Raw genomic sequence first — 20,521 nt, 5'->3', positions numbered from 1 at the left:
TACTATTTCTCCTTGGGGAGTAGTAATTTCTTCAGGGGGTGATTCTGCCTTGTTTTGAATAGGTTCTTGAACATGGTGTACTTCCTCATAAGATGCTTCTTCTTTTTGAATGGCCAGCTCTTCTTGGTGCTTCTCTTTTTCTTGGTGTTCTTGCTCTTTCCTTGTTGTTTTTGGTGCTTGATGTAGGGCCTCTTGGCATGAGTCCTCATTGTATTTCTTCTTTGCTTTCCATTGAGGTTTTTGATATTTATTTGGTTTATGCTTTGGGGGTAGAGTGTGTCCATAGCCCAATCCTGTTTTGCCTCTAGAAAACTATGAGGGAGGGTCTAATGGTTCTATGATGAATTCTTGATGCTTGCCTATAGGTCCTTTTCCATTGTACCCCACCCATTGCATGATCAGGTATCCTTTTCCATACTATTTTGTTGGTATAGCTACTTCCATAGTAGCAACTTTGTCTTCTCCTTCATACTTGTATAGCCAACTAAGGATGTCCTTTTCTTTGGACTCACATGCTAATGTACCCAATTGAATGAACTTGCCATCAAACTTGGTGGTCGGCTGCGTTGCTTGATGTGTTGATGCAAAAGGTTATCCATGAGATTTTGGTGATGCTGGTAAGTTGGTTAGACACGTGGGTTTGAAAGAGTATTCTCCCATGCCTTGCTCTTTGATTTTCATTTTTTGTTTGAAATCCATGGATAAAGATTTGAGTTTTTCTTGATGTTGATCTAATGCTAAGGAAGTTTGAGCTTCCCTGTTGTGTGGAACCAAGTTGTCTTGGGCTGCCCCCATAACATTGCAATGTTGAAAGGGGTTATTATCTGCTGATATAGAAATCTCCTGCCCATTATATGGAAATTTGACACATTGATGGTAAGTTGACGAGATTGCTTGCATTTCATGTATCCAAGGATGACCCAATAAAATATTATATGTGAGATATATGTCTAAGACTTGGCACATAGTTTCTCTTTGTATCGGTCCTACATGAATAGGCAGTATCACTATTCCCTTGGATGATCTCTCTTCATCATCATATGCCTTGATGGTGATCTCTTTGTGTGGATCAATAGATTATTCAAAGAAGCCTAATGCACGGATAAGTTTTAAGGTACAAATATTGAGACCAACTCCTCCATCTATTAATACTCTTTTAACTCAATATTTGTAGACTAAGACTTCAATGTGAAAAGGAGTATTATGCAGATGACTCAACGAGATATTATCATGCTCAGAAAAGGTGAGATTATGAGGCCTAGTCATGTGAGCCACCATGGCTTAAAATTTGTCAATATCTAGATCTTGAGGTACATTTGCTTCCACTAGTGCTTGTTCTAGGATGTCTTTATGTTTTGGTAAAACTTTTAGTAACTCAAGTATGGATATTTGAGCAGGGGTTCTTTGCAGTTGACTTACCAAATCATATTGACTCTTTGGAATAGTAGTTGATGTTGATGTATGTTCTTGTAAAACATATTTTTGAGCTCGAGTTGTTACATTGACTGATGTATGATCTTGTTTGTCTTTGATTTTTATGACATTTATCTTATTATCCTCTATTGATATATGATTGATAGTATTGTTGTACAGATGATTGATGCGAGATCCTCGTGTATCATTTGATGATGAAGCTCCTTCTTTGTTGTAATTTGGAAGAGGATTTTTAAAAGTGTCATGATCACCATTCATTTTGAGACCATCAACTGTTAAATCACCTCGATCAATCATGTCTTGAACAATGTTTTTAAGTCTCATGCAGTCATTTGTGTGATGTCCTTTGTTCCGATGGAAATAATAGAAATGCAATTCATTCCACAAAGGTGGTTTAATCTGAGGTTTGAAGTTGTTTATGGCTAGTAATGTGATGATCTTGTTTGCTAGAAGTTCACAGAATGTTGATTCTAAGGATTGCCCCAATGGTGTGTAAATGCATCTATTTGGAAAACTGTTGGTGTTACCCCTCAAATTTGGATTATGTCCTTGATTTGTATTGTTGGTGTTGTTTGCATTTGAAGTTCCCAGATTGGTATTTGGTCATAAGTGTTAGTGCTTTGGTTAGCACCCTTTTAATTCTTGGTAGCTTGAGGATTATCTGATAAAGCCAATACTAGTTGTTTGAACTTCATATCATTAGCATCGGTTCCTCCCTCGTTTCCAACATTTTTTGTTTCTGGTCCAAAACTTGGATTTGTCTAAGTTGTTATTGTTGTTTTGATTGTTAAAGTGAGAGTGGGATGAATTAGCTCCTTTTTTGAAGAACTTCAATGTTCCCTTTTTGACAAATGCTTCCTCTACTTGGATTCTGTTTTTGATTAACTTAGCAAAAGATGGTATGCATTGGAGCTTGAGTATGTAACTCATCTCGCTATTTAAATTGTCGATGAAAAATTCCATCTTTTCCTTTTCGGGCACATCTCAAGGATATCTCGAAACCTTCCATCTCCAACATTGAAGAAACACCATGAATGTTTCATTGTTTTTCTATTTGGTATTACATACATCTAGCATGGTGATTGCATGCTGAATATTGTAGGAGTATTGAGTGATAAATTTATTGACCAACTCATAAAAGGATCTGACGGGAGGTGTACATTTGGATAACCACTCCATTGTTTGCCTTCCCAAACTTCTTGGGAATAGCCTCATCAAATAAGTGTCATTTGTTAGATAGATGAGAGGGGGGGGGGGGATGAATCTTATCAGCACAATTTACAATATATTCATCAGATTCAACCTCGGTAACCTTACTTGATATGCAACTATGACTATAAAACATTCAAACTCATAAACTGATAAACTTAAAACATCATAACATATTTAACACCAGATTTAACGTGGAAACACAAATAGGGAAAAACCATTATGGGATTTCGGACCCAATAAGAAATATACCCTTCTAGAGTATGCTCGGTTAAAAGAAAATCTTGTTAAAGATTACATACACATTGCTAGATGTGACCCGGTTAAGGGATTTCCCTCAGATCTATTAGAATCTTCACTTTGTTAGAAGTGACCTTGTCAAAGGATTTCAAACACTCATTCAGAATGTTACCTTGCTAGAGGATTTACAAATAAGACTGTTAGGTCCACTTGGTTAAGAGATTTCCTATCACTTATATAATAAATAACAGTAATAAAATATATCTGCAACTTCACATTTGAAATGCTAAAGCAGATTCTATGTGCTCAATGTACTCAAGATAATCTTGTCATAAGACTTATCTTTCTCCTTGTTGGGCTTCTCAATCTGTTCTACAATCAGATCTTCAATCTTCTATACTTGGTAATCACCTTTGTAGCATCACCGTGCTTCTAGTTTGCTCGTCCACTTTGTTCTACAACTGTTCTTTATTTATAAACAATTCCTAACCGCTTAATCTCCTTGATCACATTTCCCATGATCAATCTTAGCCATCAAATCATCATACTTGACTAGGTTCATTGCATCCTTTGATCTGAAAAACATTTTATCATGCCTTGGAACTTGTATTCCTTCCTTGGTACTTGTGCTAGGTTATGACCATTCAATCTGCGCTGTAGATCTGACTCTTGTATTTCTATTGTCGTAGATCCTCAACAAAATTCTTGTATGACATACCAATCATTTATACATGTCCAGCTCATTGGCATCCTTCATTTAATAATGCTCTTATTTCATCCAATGCATTCTTTTACTGCTCGGTTGTTACTCGGTTAATACTGAACTTTTACTCAGTATACATTCTGCCTTCATTAACCGATATCGATAACCTTAGTGTTTACCGACTAGCTCCTTGCTCGGTAACATGGAACAGTATCAAACCTTTACTCATTCTATTGCATGAAATCTTTTCTCCTTCTTGTTCAGTCTTTGAATACACATATATAGGATATCAAAACAATCAAAACAACATAATCTTGTCACTATCTAACTCAGTAATCATTGCCCATTGGATAACTCATTACTCCCCTTCATTCTCATCTTTTTTGTGTCACTTATCGACATCTTTATATTTATCAACATACTCTTTAAGATATGGCAACATCATACTGAAATAAAAAAATCAATTGCTTGACATCAATGACAAAATAATATTAAGATAGTAATCATCCTTTATCAATTATATCATTTATTTCCAACAATCTTCTCAATCTTATTGTAATGCCAACATCATCATGGGAAAATTCAAGGCTCATGGTACAAAACTCTCGAACATGATCACGAGGATCACTCTTACCATCCTATTTATCATATTTGGGTATATCTGAATTCAGGGGAAAAGGTATCATGTTTAACCTCCTGTCAAAATGGTAAGGAAAAGTTTTGTTTAAGGAATACCATACTGTGGTCCCTTGTTGCATGTCCTACATTTGTCTTTGTAGCATTTGGATTTGTGGTGTAAGAGAAACCAAGGGCACATTTGTTTGCCGAGGGAAGGGTTCTTCCCTTTTGTTATCCCTAGTTCAGCTATGTGTGTGTTCTGGTATGTTTTGTTGTTCAGGTATGTTTTTCTCAAGTATGTTTTTCTTAGGGTCACGTGCTTCCTCTTCTCTTTGTTGTTCTTGATAAGTATAATTTTGAGACCTTGTACTAAAAATTTTGGTATTGAAGTCTTTGTGAAGTCTAACCCCTTTGCTTGTTAGCATAAGCATGTATTTTTCATTGTCAGACTCTATGAGTTTCGCCATAAGCTTTTGAAATGAAGGGTTTCTTAACTTTCTCGAAGGAGTTCTTCAGTGATTTTTGTTTCTCCTAGATCGGTGTAATCAAATGAGTTTGATAATCTTCAACCCATACTGGATTCTGGTTGTGGTTTGCTTTGCTTGTTTCGTTGAGAGCGAGTGACAACATGCATTTAGTAGAAACTTTCTGTGACAAAGGGGACAAAATCTTCTTCTTTTTGTTGTTCGAGGGTTGGTGGTACAAATCGAGCTATGTTATAAGTGATGCAAACTTCCAGGAAGAAATTTGGGTTGATCTTTCCTCCATGACTTAAGCGTTGACTGAATGCTGATTTTTGGCAAAAGGCTCTACTTCTCAAAGGCTCTTCGTCAAATTCCTTTGACTTGTCTTGAAGATATAAGCGCATATGATGAATAAATGTGCGATGAGATTTGAAGAGTTGGTGATTGATGTAGAGAAATCTATTCCTTTTAGAAAGTTTCTGGGAACTAGGTTGTCGTTTCTTCAACTTAGTGTTGTGATGAAGACTTTTTCTTCTCAAAATATGAGGAGTGGTCATACACGGGTGATCAATGGTTTCCTTTGATTTGGTTGGATTATGATACTTTGTTTGAAAACTTAAGCCTACTTTATCAAATGAAAGTTTAGATGTCCCCTCATGACAAAGTGCGTCAAATGATATGGAAGAAGAGTTTCCTGATATGGAAACTTGATTTGACAACTTGTTTTAAACTAGGTCTACTTTGAGGATGGAATCCGTTTAATTGGTGGACATTTTGATCAGTGTGATGATGTTACCTAATTTTGATAAGAGAAAGTGTTATCCTTAGCTAGTTTTAGATTTTGACAATTGTTGTTCTAAGAATGACTTGTTTGATTGTTTGGAATATTTTCTGATGTTTTGACTTGAGTTTTGCTTGATGAGGTCGAGTGAAGATCCAAAAGGGTGTTCAAAATTGATGGTAATTTTTTTTAAGAATGCTCAGTTTTGCTCTCAGTTTTTCTTAGTTTTACCTATGCACTAAGACAAAGACTGGATGTGCTAAAGTTTGACTCAGATGCGCTGTTTAAAATCATCAATGCGCTAAGCTTCATGTGTTATGCGCTAAACTAGAGTTTTGACTTTTGCGATGGCAAGAATGGTTATGCGTTAATCTGTCTTTAATAAGCGCTAATGTTTTGACCTAAATTGCTACAATTTGCCCCCAATGTGCTAGGTTGATGTTTCAACGCGCTAATATGCTGCCTAAGAGCGCTAGTGAGGAATTTTCAAATATTCAGATGGTCATGCGCTAGTTTTGAGAATGAATGCGCTAAGTTTTAGCCTTGATGTGCTAAAGTTTGCTTCAGATGCGCTAGGATGTTGCTCCTACGCGCTAAACTGCTCTGTTTGTTTTTCTTTTTGGTTTTTCTATAAATTTTAACACTTTTCCAACTTTGATGGATGATTTTTTGAAGTATAAAATGCAAACGCAACACAAAAAAGACAACCATTTTTACCTATTCTAAACAAATAGTGTATGTTTTGCGAGAATGTGTTCAAATTCCCAATGTTTTCACAAGTTTGGATACTAAAAATATAATTCAGGCAGACTTTTTGTTCAAAGGTCATCAACAATACCATAGCCCACTAGTCTCGATACTCCTTCAGCTCAAACAATCGTGTCACCCCCTAGGGGGCGTCCATTTTTTTGCCTTTTGCTAGAAATTAACCCAAAGTGAATTTCTTCACAATTGAGTAGCTATCTTAGGAGATGAAGCTTTTACCCAAAGGATAAACTCTTGTGCAAGGGTTAAAGGAATAACCATGGTCAAAGCAATGAATGCTCGATGAGACACTTGGGTTAGATGTGGGTTGAGTTAGAGAGAAAGTCTCTAATCATGCAAGAAGGTTGACTTAACCATTAATGGTTTGGAAGACTTTCAAGGTTAACTTGTTGAAGACATAAAGTCTTTAATGGTTTTCAAAGACTTTGAGGGTTTGAGAAGTGACTTCCCTTTGTTTAGGGATGTGACAATATTTAGTAGATGGGTTAGGCTAATTTAGAAGTGATTAGAAGAATCTAGAAGGGGGTTTAGAGAGGAAAGTTGGAGATGTAGGAGAATGCAAGTGGATGGAGGGTAATTTCAATTAAAATAAATTGCTTTATTTCAACTAAAATAGATGCAACTTGCATAAATACAAGTGGGGGATTTAAATAAATAAATTAGATTTATTTATTTGAGGTGAACAATTTAATTAAATGTAAATTTAATTAAAAAGAGTAGAAAGGGGATTTAATTAAATAAAGTGATTTATTCAATCAAATGGATATGAAAGACCTAGGTGAATTTAAATAAATAAATTGAATAACTTATTTAATCAAATAGATGAATGTGAATGGTTTAATTAAATTAAATATACTTAAATAGAGGAATGAGAATAAAATGAACATTAAATATTCACTTAGGAAAGTGGTCATTTTTATACATCTACAAAAAGAATTTGGGTCTAAACAAAAGAATGAATAAATACTGATTACTTTACCGGAGCTTGACTAATTTCAAAATTTCCAGGTAAGCCTTGTCTAGCAACTGTAAGTATGTATCCCAACCGGTTTTGAAGGTTTCAAATATGGATGCTAGTCCACTTAGTAAGTGTGCATGTGTTTTCTTCTTTGATACTTTTATTGGTGTGGGTTTTGCAATCATGTCCATACACTCTCTCTTATGTACACCAAGTGAATCCAATCTTGGACTCACCAATCCTCTAATACTCCTTGCTATCCGAATGATTTTATCTCTCTCCTTTTCAAGAACAAAATTTTGATTTTCCAGAGACAAAATTTAACCATCAATAGATGTTGTTAGAGAGGTCAAACTATCAAAAGAATTTGTAGTGTTAGCAACCTTATCATATAATTCCTTTAACTTGCCATATACACTAGCTGTAAGAATTTCTATGTTACAACAGATCCTATAGATATTTGTACATTGTTTCAAACAATTCTCAGCAGGAATGAGTTTATCTGCAATTTTCTTTTTTCTTGTGTCAATTATTTGGTCAAAGGCGGCTCTCTTAGCCAAAGTGAATCTCTCTAGTGCCGTCGGTATGATATCTGCCTCTATTGCTCCCTTATCTGGAGATCCCTCCTTTAGTAGCTTTTGAGTAGCTACCATCATTAATTCAGCAGGACTCATCTCAGTTATTGATTTCTTCTCAACTTGAGAAGTGTCAATTGCCAAAATGTTTGTTGGGGAATCTATATCAACTATCGGTGTAGTCTCAGTTCCCTTTACCTTTACCTCCTTTGCACTAGTAGCTTCGCCACTTGGTGCAGTATCAATTATTGTCGGTGGATTATTATCCATAATATTCTCAAGTATCCTGTAAATTGCCTTGCTCAAAAATGGTGTCTACCGGTATAAATTGTACACTCTCCTTTTTTGTCGATGGTGTCTGTACACCCTTATTCTCTATCGGTAAATCCAAAATTTGTTTTGAACTTCCCAAAATACCTTTCCCCTTTGATTTATCTGGAATGGTGGAAGTTGTTGCCTTAACAAAATCTTCATGAGATGTAAGAAAGTCAATATTGTTTTAGAAGAATTTGACCCAACCCTCACTGTTTCATTTAGAACCTCATTAACCCTACCCATCATTAGGCTTATTTGTCGGGGTTCACTACTAAAAACTGTCCTATTAGCAACATCTATACACCTCTTCATTTCTTCATTACTTTTTGCACCACACAAATTCAAAAGTTCTACTTCCTTGATCTCTCTATCCCTCTTGACTGCGTCAAGTCTTCTAGCATCTAGTTTATTGTACAGAGATAAAGGAATTTCCTTCAAATTTTATATTAAGGATTTCTTATATATATCTATGTGTAACAAAATTGCGTCTTCTATCTCATTCTTCTCATCATCCCCTAAATCCTCATAGAAGTTACATGCATTCTTCAAAATTTCATCCTTTGTTATTTCATCAACTAATTCAACACAGATCATTGGGGAGATAATAGTAACATTACCAGATTCAATTGCTTCATCAATTGTACTTTTCCTCTTCTTTCTGACGGTTGCCGGAGAGGATGGAGTAGGATGCCTCTTCTGAGTAGGTTTCCTTGTTAGAGGTGGGGGTGTAGTAGGTTTAGTTACCTTTCTTACAAGTTTCCTCCTTGGCTCCACCTTCTTCTCCTCTACCAGTGACTAGTCTACTTTCTTCCTTTGTACCCTTTTGAATGCTAGAGGTTGGTTGTCCTTTGAATCAATATCAGAACTGACGGTAGAAATGTAAGTTTTGGGATTTTTCACCTCTAGAGTACTACCCACTATCGATCCTACTGCTGATTCTCCTATCGGTTTGCATCCAGATGCCAGTTTAGTACCTATCCTGTGAAGGACATTCTGCATAAATGTAGGCATTTAATCTATTTTCTTCTCTCTTCTCTTCCTATTGGAGCCAGTTTTGAATTCAAGAGCCTTTTCATCTAACGTGCCAAAGTGTTTGGTTTTGTCATCCAATGGAGCATCTAACACCATCTTTGCATAAAGATCCAAAATGTTATCATCCACCTCATATCCAAGCTCTCTGACCCATATGGTCCTTGGTTCTACTGCCTCCATGAGGGTTTCATCAGTCTTCACCATGAAATAGATATTAGTGGAGTACTTCTCCACAATGTGTTTTGATATTCTCTCCCTTTGCCTCATATTTTCTTGAAATGTTTTGAAATAACCCCAAAGTTTTTCATCTCCGTTGGTACCAAGACCGGTGGTTGTTTCCTTGATTTGCATACCTAGCGATATGTCATGAGCCCAATGCTTCTTCCCTATACTAGGTAGCTCATTCATGAAGTAAAGCATCAAACAAACAATAAGATTTCCAAATCTAAAGGTTCCTTTCTTAACACCCTTGATCTTTCCAAGGTTCAACATTAGTTCAATTCTCAACCATTCACACAAGTCATATTTACCATTATTCCTCAACATTTGATATGCAACATGTATGCATAAACTACCAACAAAATTCAATTGGCTAGATTGAGTGACCTTATAACTAATTATCATGCTTGTAAACTTCACATCTGTGTCGTTGATTATGTTGATCCTTATAAATCTTCTATCATGGGTTGCGCTAGTGAGCTTCTCAACCTTAGTGTTAGAGATCTTCTTGCCAGGTTCTTGTCTAACCTTAGGTAAGCTAGTGATTGCTTGAATAGCCTCCCTTATGATCATGTAGGGCCGATCCCGCCATATGAACTTGTTGTGAACCCTTCTCAGAACCTATTTGATGATCTCATCTTTAAATTTGGGTATGTATAAGATACCAGTTAACCCTAGATCCTCAATGGCTTTTTATTCCGGCTTGATGGTTCCAGAGCTGCCCTGTATCACAGATTAATATGCCTTTGATTTCCTCTGTTCCTAGATCCTCCAAGGTGTAGTGAATGTATGCCCTTACATCTTCAATATACATCATGTCATCGAGAACCTTAGAGAATTCTCCCACGAAGTCTTCCTTCATATCTATCTAGGGAACCTCCTTGAAGACGGGTATCAGCCTATCCTTGACTTCGACAATAGTGGGTTTTGCAAAGAAAGTACGAACTGAAGATCCAGATGCCATTTTTTGAAGAAATATCTGAAAGTGAACGTCGGTTGGAAGATTGAGTTCTTCTTATATACTTGTTAGAAATCCTTCCAGAATGCCTTTGCTTCACTCTTAATTGCCTGAAATTCGCCTTTGCTTCTCTCTGAATGCTTGAATGTTGGGTGAGTGAAGATGAATCCACTTTCCCCTTTTATCAGCAAATAAACCTATTGGCTTGATGATGATTGTAATGAATTCATCATATGTTTTCATTGATGAAACACATACACACACATATGCTCATATTATCTACCGGTATAACTTCAAAGTTGTTTATACTACAACCGGTATACTAGAGGTTTATATCTAACTGGTACTTGCTGACAACTGGTATATGTAGATATGCATAGAGACAACCAGTGGATCTGCATAACTCGACATCAACAGGGAGATCCTACGGAGATTATTGCAAGAGCATCAAGGATAACGATTTATATGTTTAATCCAACTGGTATTGATTGTTCCAACTAGTATTAATTGATTGTGTGATGTGTTATCACAAGTTGTGATGAGTTATCCTTACCGATAAATTTTAATGGTATTTTTGTGATGAGTTATGATCACTTGACCAGATACACTGCACCTAGGTAATTGTGATATGATTTGTAGAGGTCGACATGAAATCTAAATGTCTATTTATTGACATTGCAATGAATTATCTTGTATGAGCAAAAGTGATATGTTATGTATGAAGGGAGAACTGTTAAGTCGCAAAGTATGTTGGTAAAGAAGTGTTAAGTGCACAAAAGAGGATCTATACAAGCAAGTTGTGCTATTACTAGATCACATCACTTGTTGTTTTCTAATCACTGCAATAGTCAAATCCCCTAACCGGGTAAGCTCTAACAAGATTCATTGTTCAAATCCTCTAACCAGGTGATCCATTAGTTTGGATTCTAAAATCCTCCATCGAGGTTACTCCTTACAAGGTACTACCTTTTACAGGGTATAGCTTTTAACTAAGCTTTGGGATCTTTAACAAGAATCACTCCTAGCAGAGTATTTTGTAAACCCTACCTGGTCAGTTATCTATTACTACAGATAGTTCAACATAAGTTCTATCTTGCTGGAAGAACAAATTCAATCACAAAGCATGAATGGTGATACCTCTAGACTTGGTTTTCACACATTTGAAAAAGGTGAATCCTCCAGTACCAAGAGCAACACCCTTAAGAACAAATCTGCTGCTAAGGTCAAAAAGTCTACCGATAGGAAGGTCTTTAAACCTGTTTGTTTTGTTTGTCATAAACCTACTCACATTGCAAATGTTTGTAGAAACAAACCTAATGGAAATGCAAGCTACAATACTAATGCTAGGTATGTGTCCAAGAAATTTGAAGGTCATTGCTTCACATGCAAAATGTATGGATATAAATCAGTTGAGTGTAGATATGGAGATAATAACCTTGTACCGCATATGCATCCAAGACCAAATGGAAATTGGATGAGAAATTTTGATAATTGGGTCAACCTGAACTAGAAAAGACCCTCCGACAACCGGTTTAGTCCATTTGAGATGGAAAAGGTAGCAAATGTCATTTGTACCATCTGTAACAACTTTGGTCATGTGGCTATGAATTGCAGAAGAAGAACTGGGACAAGTAATGCGGGACCTTGGAAATAATCTAGTATGGTCTGTTATCACTATCACAAACTCAAATGCTTGGCAAAATTCTATAGATCTAGAAAGAGAAAATCAGTCAATCCTTCTAAAGATCAGAAAGGAAAGCAGAAAGTTAATGTTGAAGAAACCAGAGAAGAAATGAATCTAATGTGGAAGAAGAAGAGTGATGACTCACTTGGAGAAGAAATTGTTCCTTCACCCAGTGAAGAGAATTCTGTACCGGTAAATTAAGCCTTTTCAATGTGGCTAAGGGGAGCATGATGGTAAATCCACTTCCGAACTCCTTGATATGAATGAGTGGTAAGAGAAATTGAATGCATGAAATTTTGATAACTTTATGTCAATCGATTATCAACCGGTTTTACATCTGTATCATTAAGCGGTGTAATTGGGGTTTGTAACCCTAATGGGTGAGCATTTAATGCAGTAGGTAAAAAGGATAAAAGTGAGTTTTCACTTTGTTATTTTTACCCTAACACATACGAGAAAGAATTTTTGAGCGCTTGCAGAGCTAAGAACGGATTGTTGGTTGATGTTTGTCAAAGTTGCATTGTGATTTGTGCAATCAAGTTGATTTGAAGGTTGGAGAAGACTGAACTGGTGTGCACTTGGGCATTCAACTGATAAGAGAGGCAACATGCGTGAAATAAGGTATTTCTTTGAAAAAATCTACTTCGAATCTAGTTTATCTGGAATGGCATCGTCATCTAAACCAGTAGAGAGATTAATGATTACATATGAACCTATGGAAGTTATTTAAGTAGCACAAATTGTGTCGTATAATGCATTGTCATAAGTTCCTAGTGGTGTTATAGTGAAAGGAGATTTATCTGGCTATATTGATTGGAAGATTGAGGATTTAGGATCATTGTTGATATATACTCAGTTAAATTCCCTTTGTGATGAAAACAGAAAGATTCAATCAAAATATATTAGGGTTTATGAAATTGTTTTTCATAACGCAACTTACTTTCTTGAATATTTTAAAGAACATATCTGTATTATTTTGAGTCGAGTTCATGGGGAGAATATGTATTTAGAAAGGAATCATACTATAACCAAGGAAGCCATTCAAGTTGTAACTGGTTTTTACTCAACTGGTGAAGTACCTGTGCTAAGGCATATTTGAAAAGAGACAATATACACTCTAACCAGATTAAGATCTGATAAGCATGCTTTTTCTATCAATAACAGCAGGGATCTAGCGCTAAAGCTGGCAGCTATGGTTATAGGCTACCGGGTATTTTATTCTAGCAGATTAAATAGTGTTCCACCAGCAGCGGTGCATACTGCTTACAAGATGATAGATGAAAATGATAATTATGACCTATGTGAGGCCATATGGAGCCAATTAATGTTAAATATTCAGTCATCTAAAAGAGCTACAGGTATATGGAGATTCTCATCTAGTCATCCAGCAAGTCCCCAATGAATACCAGACAAAGGATGAGAAAACTCATGCCGTACAAAAGGATGGTGGATAGTTTGAAAGACTCATTTACAACTATCACATTTGAGCAAGTACCCTGAGATCAAAATCGAGTTGTCGACGCAATGGTTACAATTGCATCTTTCCTAGATCTTCGACAAAATTTGACATGCTATGAGTTCTTGGTAGAACAACTTTGGATCCCTACTTATGATATCCCTGAAACTAAGGTGATATGTCACCTTATCGATTCTGACTCCCCATGGTATGGTGAGTTCTTCACTTTCCTACGTGATCACACACTTCCTCCCAACCAATCAAATAACCAACAAAAGACCTTTATTCGCCAAACTGCTCGATACACCACAATTGCCAAAATGTTATACCGGTGAAGTCTTGATGGTACTCTCCTTCGATGTTTGGAATAAGATGAGATAATGAAAGCTTTGGAAGAGGTACACAAAGAAATTTGTGGGGCTTAGTCAAGCAGTCCTTCGTTAGCAAAGAAAATCATGCGAGCTAGATACTATTGGCTCTCGATGGAGAAAGATTCCTACTACTTTGTCAGAAAGTGCAAGAAATGCCAAGTTCACAGAGATTTGATACATGCCCTAGCACAAGAATTGCAACCAATCACAACACCATGGCCCTTTTATCAATGGGGACTTGACCTTGTGGGTAAAATCCCTTCATCTTCATCCAACAACCATAAATTTATCATTACTGCCACCAAATACTTCACAAAGTGGATCGAAGTCATTCCACTTACCCAAGTCACTGACAAACAAATCACCTCAATCATCCTTAACTACATCATATGTCAGTATGGTGTACCCATGTCCATCATCACAGATAACAAACTCCCCTTCAAAAATTAAGATGTCTGTGAGCTCTGTGAACAGTTTCATATCCAACATCTCTTTTCCACCCCATATTACCCACAAGGCAGTTTTCAGGCTAAAGCATCAAACAAAAACATATTGAGGATCCTCAAGAAGACAGTCAATGATGTTGGTCGTGATTGGCACATTCAATTAAATCCAGCACTATGGGCATATCAAACTATCATTCAAACCCGTACAGGTGCAACTCCCTACTCACTAGTTTACGACGTGTAGAAGCTATCTTGCCTATTGAGGCTGAGATACCCTCTCCATGGGTCTCTTTGCACAATCTGATAGATGATGAAGCATACCGAGTCTCACATATCCAAGACTTGGAACTACTTGATGAAAGGTGACAAGCTGCATACAACCACCTAAAAGCATATTAGCAGTGCATGAGCAGAAGATACAATCATCAAGTTAAACCTTGCACAATTGTGGTAGGCGATCTTGTTCTCAAAGAGAATCCTTGTAACCAACCAAATAGAGAACATCAAGGGAAGTTTGAATCAAAAATGGCTGGGTCCGTATGTCATCACTGTTGTCTTCGGATCTAGGGCATACCAATTGGCAACATCAGAAGGAGAACCACTAGCAGATCCTACCAACAACATGCACCTCAAACGGTTCATACATGAGTTGTACAAAGCATCAGGCTCCATCATATTCCGAAAAATCCCCTGGAAAAAATAATTCAGAAAAATGTCTTGAAGAAAATACAAAAAAACGAAGAAAATAGTAAAGAAAATCATACACCCAAATGGTGAAAACCACTTTGGTGGTGTCTTGGGTAAGTACGATGGTGAAAACCTCGTAAACAGGCGCAATTCGTAAAAGATTATCTCTCCATTGTCTTTCTTGAGCTCATTGCAATCACATCCATTGCATCCATTCACTTATTATTTAAACCATGGCTTGTTGTTGATCTGCAATCAGGGTTATTACTTCATATGTCCTACATCCTACTTTCATAGCAACATCTAACTGGGGGACAATGCTCTTAACCTACTGATGGAAGTGGATTCTACATTACTTGTAATTCATTGAGTTCTTTATTAAAAAATGTCTAGAAATATATCAAAAACATTCATAAAAATTCAAACAATCCCAAAAATATTCATAAAAATTCAAACAAATACCAAGAACATTCACAAAACTCACAAAATCCATAAAAACATAACAAAAAACATAGAAAATAAATAAAAAACATTGCAACTTATATATTATTCATTGTACATATATATCGCGACAGACACCAAACAAACATTTTGAGCCACTCAAATGATGACCACCTATGAAATCAACTAACCAATCAAAACATCTGTACACAATCATCTTCGCAAGGATGCATCTTTCCTCACCAAAACAAAGACATGGTAACATTTTCTTTGACAAGAAAATTCTATTTAAAAGTTGCTAATTACTTGGTCGATTTGTTATTTTATTTATTCATATTAGGTTCCTACGCTACTCCAGGATATCAACAAGTGATTAGAGTAGCCAGGATGGTTCCTAATATCTTTTTTGTTTGCTGTCTACAGATCATTCCAATGAAGTTCTAGGGCATGTACTAATGGTGTCTATGTGGGAAGTTCACTAAGCTACATGTTCCTATGCACCATACAGTCATAAATCACTATGGCTTATTGACTATAGTGTATACCTCGACCATTTGCACATGAACCAGAATGGAGGGGAACTTTCCTTGTATGCGATGCTTGCTTACAGGTGAAATGCTCAAACTTGGTTCCTACTACCTCAGCCAAGAATGATACTACCATGCTAGATGATGAATATAAAGCACTGTAAATAATCTATGGATCGTCATTTCATCTCATATGTATTTATTGCATTTTGTTTCATTCAATCCATCCATAAATTCATATAGCTCCATATCATTCATAGATAGTAATGACAATGCATACTCTCTTTTGTTGATCCTCTTCCACGGGAATGGGTTTGAGGTCCTCCATACCTTCTATCTAACACTAAATCCCCCCCTCACCCTCCCTATCTAGGTCATCATCATAAATCACATACTCTACATTGTGCCCCATCAACCCAATCGAGCCACGTTCATCACCATCCATCTCTAACAGGAGGGATTGTGTTTCCCATCCTAAGTCATCCTATAAGCCACACAAGTTACTCTGTCTACAAAGGTACATTGACTCACACACACCTAGACTATCAACAGATACTCTAATCAAGTATCTTCGGGTCTCAACAAGTAATCGATAATGGCAAACCTAGACTACAACATGCATTTCTCATAATGACCTAGTCTCAACGGGGATTCTATGATTCACCACAACCATCCTACAATGCAAACACTATCAATTGATCAACCAATCAAACATAATCAAAACAGACAATTACATCAATTGTCTAAGTCTCAATAGGTCACTTTGATTCACTTACTCAGACTTTATCCTATCCAAGCGAACAACTGACATGAATTGTCACACTTTGACTCAACCAGGGAAATTTAACTTATTGCACTAGATTGTCCAACCAATTTTGATCAATTGTATAGCATTAATGAAAAGCGCACACTAACTTTGCAGTGTATCTCTTGCATGACCTAAGGGTACTCGTTGGCTTGCCCTTTCTCCGTATTCATTTCGTTTTCTCCCATTCTTTAACCATTATTTATAAATTCTTCTATTCTACCCGCCTTCCACTTCTTTCTATTTTTTGAGAGATCGTCCGATTTTATCAAAAAATTTCAGCCCATCTCTCGAGGGGGCATACCACCCACTAAATTAACAGGGCATATTTCTTCAATAGGTCACTTGTAGGTCGGGTTCCACCATGATCGATGACGTGCCCATGACATGTCGTTGGGTCCCACCATGGACTTCAACATTTTCACCAAGATTGAACCCTTTGGCAAGACGTAAAGCTCACTATGTCGACCTTGGAAGCTTTGGCGGAACCCTAAAGACCCCATTAACTGGTAAGAGGAAACGAAGAAACCAACCCCACTATGGACTTAAACCCTTTAGCCAGTGGATCTTTAGGGACTTGATTGCTTGGGCTAGTCAACGCTCGATTAGAAACTAAAGCCCCAAAAGATTTAAAAGGGCTTAAAAGACTTAACATTTAGGGTTTAGGTTTTTAGGGCTCAAAAAAAGGTTTTCCCTTAGGGTTTTAGCCAATCTGAAATGTCTCAGATCAATAATCTTCAAGGCTAAGATTGACATGAAAATAGTCACCTATATTCAATGTAATCAATCTCTTACACTGATCATTTTGAATGATTGTAAAAACATTTTATATTATACAAATATCTTATACAACTTACAAGTTTTAAATTATATTTACATTCATTCATATTTAACATTTAACATTTTAAAAATTTTATATTAGAAATAACTACTGCTATTAAGTGCAATCTCTTTTAATTTTTCACCTTTCGAATATATTCTACTATGACTTGACATTACACCTCCTTTTGATAAAGTACGAGCAAATATGACCTAGTCCCTTGGTAGACAATTCGTTTTAATACTATATGTTGACCAAAACTACGGACATTCCGAGAGCTATCTTAATCCCGCATAATTCGGCTAATAGCTTTCTTTTTCACTTACAGCTCACTTCTGACAACATGGATAATCCTGAACAAGCGACGGCACGCAATTTGGTGGGACCCGACGCTCACGTGAGTAAGTTGGTGGCTGGGTTAATAAGGCCTTGGCACGTGTCATTGACTCGGCTACATTATAAAACTCGGTAAATAACACAAGCGTGGCGCATTAAAAAAATATATTAAATATTATCACAGGCCAAATCTTGGGTGGCCGATTACCACAGGCAAAAAAACGTCCTCTATTTACGACCGCCTACGTCGGTGGCCAACTTTTCCGAGCAAAGTTTCGTGCCAGTTCTTTCGTAACCGATTGATAGCTCAAATTTCCTGAATTGGTCATGTCATGTTTCTTGGCACACAAGTGACCAACCGCGCATTAGAAATCATCGGTATCATACAAGCTCTTGTACCAACTGTTCTTCAAATAAAATATAGAATTATAATAGTTAACTAATGCATATGTTGTTACATTTGTTTTTTAATACACTACTTAAATCTGATCACATTAAGCATTCCACGACAACTGGCAAATTGAACAAGCACACACATCTGCTTAATGGTGGTTTTCAAATCCAATTTATTCACTTTCTTCGCCGTTAAGATAGCGACCAAGATGACACTGCTTTTACTCATTCAAATTGTGCTACTACTAGTGTCGATGCTCCTACTAGTGCCGGTCTGAGTTTATAGTCCCACATTTGTTGTTGTAAAAGCTTCTCGTCTCTAGAGAAGCAATATAAGAAAATCCTCAGCAAGCTCGCTTTCGACAAGCAGCATTACTACATTTTGGAAAGAAAGTTGTGAATCGGTCTGTATCAGAGAAATGTCGCAGAGAAGTACTTTTCAAGTTAGAGGCATTGACCAGGTGGAGAAACAGAGAGCAGAGATCCAGAGTCTCAAGGATACTCCCGGAATCACAGGAATTGTTATCAATATTCAGTCGCGGACTGTAACGCTTGAGCATGATCCAGACGTTACAGTCGCCATGATAGGTGTGTATATGTATATGATAATATAGGAGGCTACCCAATTCTTAGAGTCTGAAAAATTTATTTGAGTTTTTTGGAGTTTAAAATTTGGCCTTGTACCTAGGGTGGGTTTTTGTTTTGTAGAGGATCCCTCAGGCCTCCTCCCAAAGCCTTTAGATCCTGGATTCCCTCAGCTCTACATAGAACCCTCCCTTTATGTATTGGATTCTCTTAGCCCTGAGCAAGGACCCTTTTAAACTAGGCCAGGTTGTTTGACATTTTCGGGGATTTAACTTTTTTTTATTTTTTATAAGTAATATTGGTGGGACACATCATCTGGTTGGGGGCACTGGACCTCTGATCTCATGCTTTATGGTTGGAAGGTTTGGATTGGTCTGGTTGGGAGCTCTGGACTGGCATGTAGCTTTATGGTTGGGAGCTCTAAGCATGTAGCTTTATGGTTGGGAGCTCTGGATCTGAGAGTGAACCTCTGACCTCGGGCCAATCTAACCAGGCCTCCAGCCCAATTTTTTTTTTGATTTCAAAATAATATAATCAAATTATAATAATATTTATAATAATTTGTTTTGTTGTGTTGGTTATGTGTGCTACAGAAAAGGCTCTGAAAGATCTACGCTTGAATCCATCTCTCACCAGTACAGCCGTATATGTTTGATGTAACAGCTATGGTAAGCATTGCTATTATTAATCTTGGAACTTAACTAGTTGTTTATTGTTATATAATGCCTTTTCTGTGTCATAGAATTTTGTGATTATTGACTACCATTTTAGGTTATTGTCAACCATTTGCTACGTATTTAATATTTGTTTTAATTGCTTATTGTGCAGGGAGGAATCTTTGATGAGCGTGTGACAGCAGTTGAAGGATTTTTGTTAGGTGGTTGATATACTATAAATATGAAATGGGGCAGCTTCCTCCGCTGCCTTTTACTTGTTATAATCTTTCCATTTTTTATTGTAAAGTTACAGATTAGATTTTCTGAAACACGCTTAAACCAGTAATAAAAGTGATATTTTTTGGGATAAATAATATTGGAAGAGGAATATCTCGGTTCGTACAATTCTAAAATGGACCCCAAATGATGGCCCAATGCCCATTCAATTGAAAAGTTTCCTTTTCAAGGTTGGAGAATATTCTCTCGTGGATATCTAGGTTCGTAACTGAATCAGTGACAGTGACATCACAAATAGGACAGACTAAAAGGATCAATCTTCTAACACAGGCTATGTCAAATCCACTATGAAGATAAAGATAAAACTCTTCTTTTATTTAATCTGCTGTAAAATTTAAAAAGAAACAAATATTGTTCAAGTGGAGGATCCATTTAATGGGATATTGGCTCTCCTCACAAATTGTTGTAAAATTTGAATTACAAAAAATCAAAATTTTAATAGATTAAACGCTGGTAAGGAAGGGAAATATTGTGTGGGGTGATCTGTTCCTTACGTTTGACTGGGATTTTAAATTTTCTTACAAACATTTATTTATTGGAATGTAAGCAACACGCAATTAGCTGTATAAATATGTTGTCCACGTAACAGTTCAACAACTTATCTTTAGATGGAACTTAAAAAATGACTTAATCCGGTCAAGCTTGATTGGAAAGCGTATGTTACAAGAAAAAATTAATTGTTATGGTGGGATTCGCAAGTTAGACAATGAAATGGAATTCAACTAAACTAAATGGTTTGCGTTTAC

The 20,521-nt window shown here is 36.6% G+C and overlaps 1 long non-coding RNA gene across 1 annotated transcript; it reads left to right on the top strand.

Annotated features, from left to right (window-relative positions):
* The first annotated feature begins 18,467 nt into the window (after positions 1-18,467).
* Positions 18,468-20,064, top strand: LOC131873729 (uncharacterized). Its single transcript, XR_009371634.1, has 3 exons — positions 18,468-18,825; positions 19,416-19,490; positions 19,651-20,064. It is a non-coding gene; the product is annotated as an uncharacterized LOC131873729 (long non-coding RNA).
* Positions 20,065-20,521: the final 457 nt, after the last annotated feature.

Source organism: Cryptomeria japonica, chromosome 2 (assembly GCF_030272615.1).
Source record: "Cryptomeria japonica chromosome 2, Sugi_1.0, whole genome shotgun sequence".
NCBI classification, from domain to species: Eukaryota; Viridiplantae; Streptophyta; class Pinopsida; order Cupressales; family Cupressaceae; genus Cryptomeria; species Cryptomeria japonica.
The sequence above is the reverse complement of the archived record's forward strand: the minus strand, read 5'-3'. Positions and strand labels throughout refer to the sequence as shown.